Consider the following 7688-nt stretch of genomic DNA (forward strand, 5'->3'; position numbering starts at 1 on the left):
CAGAAACTCCTCAGCTTCATCATCAAGCTCTTTCTCTGACCCACCAGGCGCCGGTGTCACCACAAGAGTACCTTCATTTACCACTTGCTTCCCTCTCGCCCTGGCTAAAGCCTCGACCTTATCTTTCTTTTCTCTCTCTCCATCCCCATTCCTCAAGGCGTCCGGTGCAAACAACCTTCCACTGCGAGTGAACCCACTAGGTCCGACATTATCCACCTTTGAAATAGTGGTTTCACTTGCAGTTTGATCCTCCAACTTCTCCCCATTACAATATACTTCCCCACCATAATGCCACGACACAGCGTCATCTTTGTCATAAGGAATTGGCCCAGGTACCGTGATAGTAACTGGAGCCGCATCTGCCAACGTTGACAAATCAACCGGATCGAAGTAGATGGTTATGGTGGAGACATCTTCTTTCCCCGAATCAATCTTCTCAAATCTGAGGCTTCCTTCATCCATCAGCCTCTGGACAACCTCCCTCAACGACACACATCCATCAGGAACAATAATGCACGCAGCACAACAATCATCACAGCCCGGGAAGACCCCATTCTTCAATAGTTGTCTTTTGACCTCAGCCAACGGAGTCTTCAACTGATTCACACTTATCAGCCCGATTTTGCCCTCTTCAGAGATTGCATTCACCCCCATTTGATCATGTGCAGACATGGGATTAGCATTCACATTTGGAGATGGTGCAAAGTTGATTGCCTTAGAATCCACCAAGTCCTGGACCACATGCTTAAAAGCTTTACAGTTTTCCACGTTATGTCCAGGGGCACCTGAGTGGAATTCGCACTTGGCGTTCTCATCAAAACTGGTCGGCCTCTGATCAGGTCTCAACGGTGCCAACATCCTCAGCTGGACGAACCCCAAGTCTTTCAGCTTCTTCAACAAGAATGAATAGGTCACAGGTGGTCTATCGAATTGACGATCATTCATTCGTCCTCTTACCTGGTACCCGGCCCTCTGCGGTCTCTGTTGAAATGGCTGACGTTGTTGTTGCGATTGTGGCTGTTGCTGTTGTTGATTATCAGCAGGTATAGTTACCGCAGCAGTGTGCTGGTAGTAACGATCCCTACTCTGCCCCCTCTGAGCATACACAACACTTGTATCACCCTCCTTCTTCCTCTGACCATTTCCAAAGGGCTTCTTCGATCCAGACGACGAAGCATTACCCTGTATCTTCCCCAGCTTCAACCAACTTTCAATTCTTTCTCCAGCCACCACTATATCAGCAAAGTTGGTAACCGGGCATCCAACCATTCTCTCTGCGAATGTCCCCTGAAGGGTACCCATGAACAAATCTGACATTTCTCGGTCTACCAACGGAGGTTGGACTCGGGCAGCCAGCTCCCTCCACCTCTGTGCATATTCTTTAAACCCCTCGTTAGGCTTCTGAGACATACCCTGCAATTGGGTACGGCTTGGAGCCATATCAGCGTTGAACTGGTATTGTTTAAAGAATGCATCTCCAAGATCTTGCCAGCTTTTGATGTCAGCAGATTTCAACTTAGTGTACCATTCCAAGGATCCTCCAGATAGACTGTCCTGGAAGAAGTACATCCACAACTTCTGGTCCATTGTATAAGCAGAAATCTTACGGACAAAAGCTTGGAGATGAGTTTCCGGGCAAGAACTCCCATTGTATTTGTCAAATGCAGGCGCTTTGAACTTTTGTGGAATCACAATCCCCTCAACCAGCCCTATATTAGACATATTGACAACCCCCGGAGTAGCATAGCTTTCGAGAGCCCTGATTTTCTCCGCCAGCACTTGAATCTCCTTGTTTGGTGGTTGGACACCGTACTGCCCAAACTGTTCATTTAACATGGAGAATTGATCTGCTTCTCTGTCTTCCTCTCTATCCTCTTCAGCCCCGAAGAAAGGAGGAAACAGGTTGTCCTTCATATTGTTACCCATCGGACCTGGTCTACCACTTGTGGCAGCACCAAAACCACCAGCATTATTAGTCACTACACCAATAGTTGTCCTCTTTCCGAGATCGCCTCCATCCCTGGAACCACCAAGACCGTGATTGGAGACCCCCTCTAAATTAACACCACTATTAGCAGCTGAAGCCCGCTCGAGCTTCTCCACCTTATCAGCAAGTGCTTTCTGCCCCACGGCAAACCCTTGCATGACATTGATCAGTTCATTCATTTTCTCCTTCAGCTCAAGAAAATCTGCGTTGGGTAGATCCATCAGCCTGGGTGTGTTGCGTCTGGTAAAGTATCTGTGCGGACGGGTTGTGTGTAAGGGAATGACTCTACGCGCACGAGCAATGATTCCTGTAACAACCAAGCACGTTAGAAACTGACACCTGCAAAATAGAAGACAAGTTATTATGATTCATGCATGAATGCAATGTCCATCCATATGAGGAACACTCTGTCTTTCGATCCTGGCTTCATCGAGACAGATAATAATCCAGCAGCAACATTCTGACATTCATCGTCTAATTTCATCATACAGATCAGAGATATATGATTTAGCAAAGATACCACCCAACCATGTGTGCTATGTGAGTGCATACAGGAAAGCAAATAAAGCTTGAAGATCGATCACTGAATGAAAATAACCATTGTATATCAAAAGTGCACCATATGTGCGAGAGTCATACATCGAGTCTGATACAAATCAAATACAATTCTCCAGTAACAGAAAGAAAATACAAACGAGTGACTTCCGCCAACAGGCCTGACGGTAATCCATCACAAATGATAACAAAAGGCTACACTGAAGAAGGCCCCACAGACGGCTCCGCATCATCTACCATCTTGGTAAACTTCACAGCAAACCTGAGTTCAGTGTTCTCCTGCTGCAGTCTTCCTATCTCCTTCTGGTGAATCTTCATTTGTCGGAAATAATGATCCCTCTCAGCAAGATAATGATCTCTTTCAGCAATGATCTTCATGTTCTCTGCTTCCTTAATCTTCAGCTTTGCCTCCCACTCGGCGATAAGGGTTCTGACTCTGTTGTCCCTCTGATCCCTCACAAGGATTTGTCTCCTCTTCTCATTTTCGATGACCTTCGAAGCTCTAGCCAACCTCTCCTTGGTGACGTCATGCTCTTTCGTGGATGACTCCAAAGCTTGGCTGACCTTGCGGTAATAAGTGGTGTCTATCTCAAAGCGCTTCACTTCCATGGCATGTCTCTTATCCTGATCTTCTATTCTCCCTTTGATCTCCTGATTAGCCATCTGAATCTTAGCAACACTCATCTCCAATTCAGTCTTCTCGGCTTGTAGCTGATCTCCGGCTTTCTTCATCTCAAGGAACTCTTCCATGCTAACAGAAGAACGGGGCCCTTCAATCAAAGGACACCAAGGATCACCTCTAGGAAATGGTAGATGTGTGAGCTCAATCCTCTTCCTAAGCCAATCATCAAATGGAGGAAAAGACCTGCTATTAACCTTACCAAAAGGAACCTTGCCCTTTCTCTGAATGTCACGCCACTCCTCAGACACTTGCCTCAACCTTGTCTGATTGCCCTCAATTGGGAAATAGAAAGACTCCTGAATCTCTCGTCCAAGAGGAGGACCCTCCACAACAAATCCCATCTGTCTCCTAAGAAGCACCGGGTTGTAATTAATGCAACCTTGAACTCCTATAAGAGGTACATTGGGAAGACTCCCACAAATGTAAATGAAATCTCGTCCATCCATACCATTGTGAGTCTAAGCTATGTCCTTGGCTCGCAAACCCATCAACCTGAATGACCACTTGACAGTAGGATCAAGAAAGACAAAGGCACCCCTGGAAGGCAAATACCCCATGAACCATTTGTACAACAGCTGAGCACAACATCGGATCAGTCCCCCACGCCGCTTCTCGTTCCGATTATGGACCGAGTAATAAACATCCCCAACCAAAGTAGGAATGAGATTCCTCTGCATAAACAACCTGATAGCATTAATGTCCACAAAGTTCTTCTGATTAGGAAACAGGATGGTCCCATAGATGCTCACAGCAATCAAAGCACAGACGGTCCTCCAATTACCCACAACAGCATGCTCCTTGGCTCTAGCCTCCAAGAAACTCAGATGAAAATCGGGTAACTTTCCTTTCTCCTTCAAACCTCCCCTGGTCACTTCCGGGCTCAAATAAAGAGCACGAGAAATCTCAGCAGCATCAGGTCCCCCCTTAGTGACATAGAATGGAATCTGATCTCTGATCTGGATACCCAAGATGCTAGCATAGTCCTCCATCAAAGGCCCCAATAGGTAATATGGGAAAACGAAACATCTCAAACCCGGGTCATAAAACTGGAGAAGAGTATGGATGGCGCTCCTATCACTGTCTGTGAGCCTGAAAACCAACTTCAAAATACCACCGTAAGCCTCACGGAACATCCCCACATGGTCAGGTGTAATCAATGCCATCATATCTCTCAGCACACCAATCTCTGGGTCGAAGAAACTGTAAACAACATCGTCCTTCAAACCGGTCCTCATGTCTGGCCCCAAAGAAGTCTCTCAACCAGGATCTCAATCAAGAATGTCTCCTGCATATGGATAAACATGAGTTAGATGCAGATAAATGCAAAATGTGAATGATGCTGATTTATGAATGCAATGCACTGTGCCATCCTCCAAGTCATCTAATCATCAACTGTACAGAAGCCCCGGTCTCTGAACTGATCACAATCATCTGAGGTACTGAGTAACCACAAATCCGACTTAGGGTTCCGAAATAAACGGAACGGAAGATACATCACCATCATCACCAGAGATCCTCTGAACAGATAACCACAAGACCCTCTGAACCAGCCCAGGGAATCCTGAAATAAACGGATCCCCACTGATAAATACCATGGACAGAACTCCGGCGTCTCAGAAATAAATCCATAAATCCGACTTATAAATAGGACTCTGATCAAAAACTGAACCATTAGTCACCATCAAAGTCACCATCAGGACGTGCATATGTAAGAATCAACCCTCCCCTCACAGGTGAATTCTAATCAAGTCATCCTAAGGCGGATAATGGTCTCGACAATCGGGCAAAGATACTTAATGGGTTTGCCTTTTCGGGTGTGCCGTTGCAGCTCTCATAAGATCGTCTAAACCAATGATCCGGGAAAGAACGGTCACTGAAGTTAATAGCTCAAATGAAGTGACTCAACCAAAGTGGATACTCCACAAAGGAAGAGCTCCCTCAAAAGAACCTCGTCCGACTTGTGGTATGTCACGTCGCCCAAAACATGTTGACCTAACATGAGAGGCAACATGAGACCACGCTAATCCTAGGTGTATACTTGGGCCTGGGTTTTAGCCCCACTCAGAACACCCACCCCAAATCAGAGAAACCAACCTGTACAGAAGACAGCGCAATGATAGTATGATGCATGCAAACATTTATGCAAATATATACACAACATAATAATCATAAATGCAATAAATAGAGCAACACAAGCAACCTAAACTATCCTAGAGAACGCTAGGAGTGACTCGCTTAGGGAAGATGGACCAGCAAGAGGTCAACTTCGTAGTCCCCAGCAGAGTCGCCAGCGGTCGCATCCGCGAAAAACAACCGGCGGGCTGTTCGCTGTGAATTTTGGCGAACAACCTCTGGTTTACCAAAACTTGTAGAATTGGGTTACTTGCAGGATCAACCACACAAATCCTAGGACATGTGCAGATCTAGATGGTCTTGAAGATGTCTAGACTCACTTTCATGTATTTCATTTCTGTTCTCTAAGTGTTTTATGTCGAAATATGTTGACCAAAACGTCAAGTTGATGTAAACTTAACAAGATAAAGTAAATGGCGGAAAATAACTGATGAAATGTAAAGTGTCGAAAAGGATAAAGTGCAGAAAGATAAATGACTGGAAAACATAAAAGAGATTTGTAAAGAACTTTAAACTTTATAAAATAAACTTTGAAGAAATTGGTGTTTGTTTACACATACATGTTCCAAATATGACTCTTTTCTCTCACACGGGTACTTTGAGTATTTTCAGGAATTTTGTATAAGTAATTCTTCACACACTTTTTCTGATAACAACTACCCTATTTATATACAAATAACATAACTGTCACTAACGGTTAAATCCTAAAACTGTGACGAACGGCTTTCATCTTTTCGCCAGATGCTTCCACGCGTCTTCTGTCAAACGTTACAACTTTTTAAATTCAAATTTACACTTTAAGTCGAAACGACGTCTTCCTTTAGGATTTTTTGTCGAATTATCAAGATACTGCAATGTCTTCCATGTCTTGTCAAAGTCTTTTCTAGCTGCACATATCATGTCGAAATATCAAAGCTTCCATTTTTGTCGAAGTGTCGAGCCACCATTTTGTCGAAACAGTCATTTTGTACACCAAATCTCATGGCGTCGAAAACGCACGTATACAAATTGCCCCCCAGCAAAGACGTTTCGACTGTTGTTCTGAAGAAACAGTCATTTGTTGTCAATCAGTGCTTTGATGCCATGTCATTCAATCTTCATTAAATGCAAGTCTGATAATCTCAATTCCCAATGCAGGTTCATCATTACACTTTCTCCACAATGTCACGTCTAGCCCACGTTCAGAGTTCACCTTCATCATTTCCTCACATCATGGTCTCTTTTCAACTTCCACCTCTTTATCATTCCCATCAGAAATGGCCACGTGTCCCACTAACACCATTACCATCTAAAACGTTTCAACATCTTCTTCCTATAAATACCCATAAACCTTTTCTTTAAACCCTTTTACGTTTCAGATTTCCTTTCCTCATACCCATTTCTCAAGCTTTTCACATTTTCTGAGAAATCTTCTCAAGTTTTTTTTTTTTTAGCAATGGCGCCTCAAAAACCCTCCAGCAATAAACATTCCAAGAAGAAACAAGACTCAACTTTTCCTCCTGTGCATGATTTAAAAGGGCCAATGACCATTGGAAATCAACAGTATGTTCCGGAACCTCCAAATGAGAAAGAAAAAGACTGCATCTATAAATCTTAGGTACTAATCCCTGTTCTTATTTCTGGAAATTATCACGCTATGTTAGGTCCCCTTCCAAATCCAGAGATTAAACCAGAGCGTTTAAGAGAATTTTTTCCATCTTACTTTCACACAAAACCCATAGGCGCTGGAAGAAAACCTCAGCCTAAAGAGAAAGTTGTAGAACGAAAAGATTCGTCGAGTTCGACGGATATTGGAGAGTTGGACTTAACCTATTTGAACTATCCTAGGATTTTTAGAACTTGCCCATGGTCGAAAGATCCCTCTGACTACGTATCTTGGTTAGATAAAATCGAAAAAGTTAAAGGGCCTTTTTGGAAAGAGGTAGGCATTTTCGACCTTATCCAGTTGTCGAGAGTAGGACCCAATATCTGCCCAAATATGCTTTTGGCTTCTCTCTACTTTTGGGATAGTACTTACAACACCTTTCACCTTCCTTGTGGTATGGTTACGCCTACCCTTTTCGACGCAGCAGCCATTGTTGGTCTTCACCCCAATGGTATAGATTTCGACCCTACTGTTTTAAACGAAGATACCATTGCTTTCGAGACTAGCCTTGCACCCTACTCCTTATTCATGTCCTATTACCACGATAAGAGTACCACTGAAGTTTTAGATGTCGAACATATAGCTTTTTTAACACTATGGCTGTCCAAATATGTGTTCTGTTCTCGCTCTCTTCAAGTTGCCAAGAGATTTATCACCATAGCCAATCAGCTTCATGCAGGCACGAA

The sequence above is a fragment of the Lathyrus oleraceus genome, chromosome 3 (assembly GCF_024323335.1).
Source record: "Lathyrus oleraceus cultivar Zhongwan6 chromosome 3, CAAS_Psat_ZW6_1.0, whole genome shotgun sequence".
In the NCBI taxonomy this organism is placed as follows: domain Eukaryota; kingdom Viridiplantae; phylum Streptophyta; class Magnoliopsida; order Fabales; family Fabaceae; genus Lathyrus; species Lathyrus oleraceus.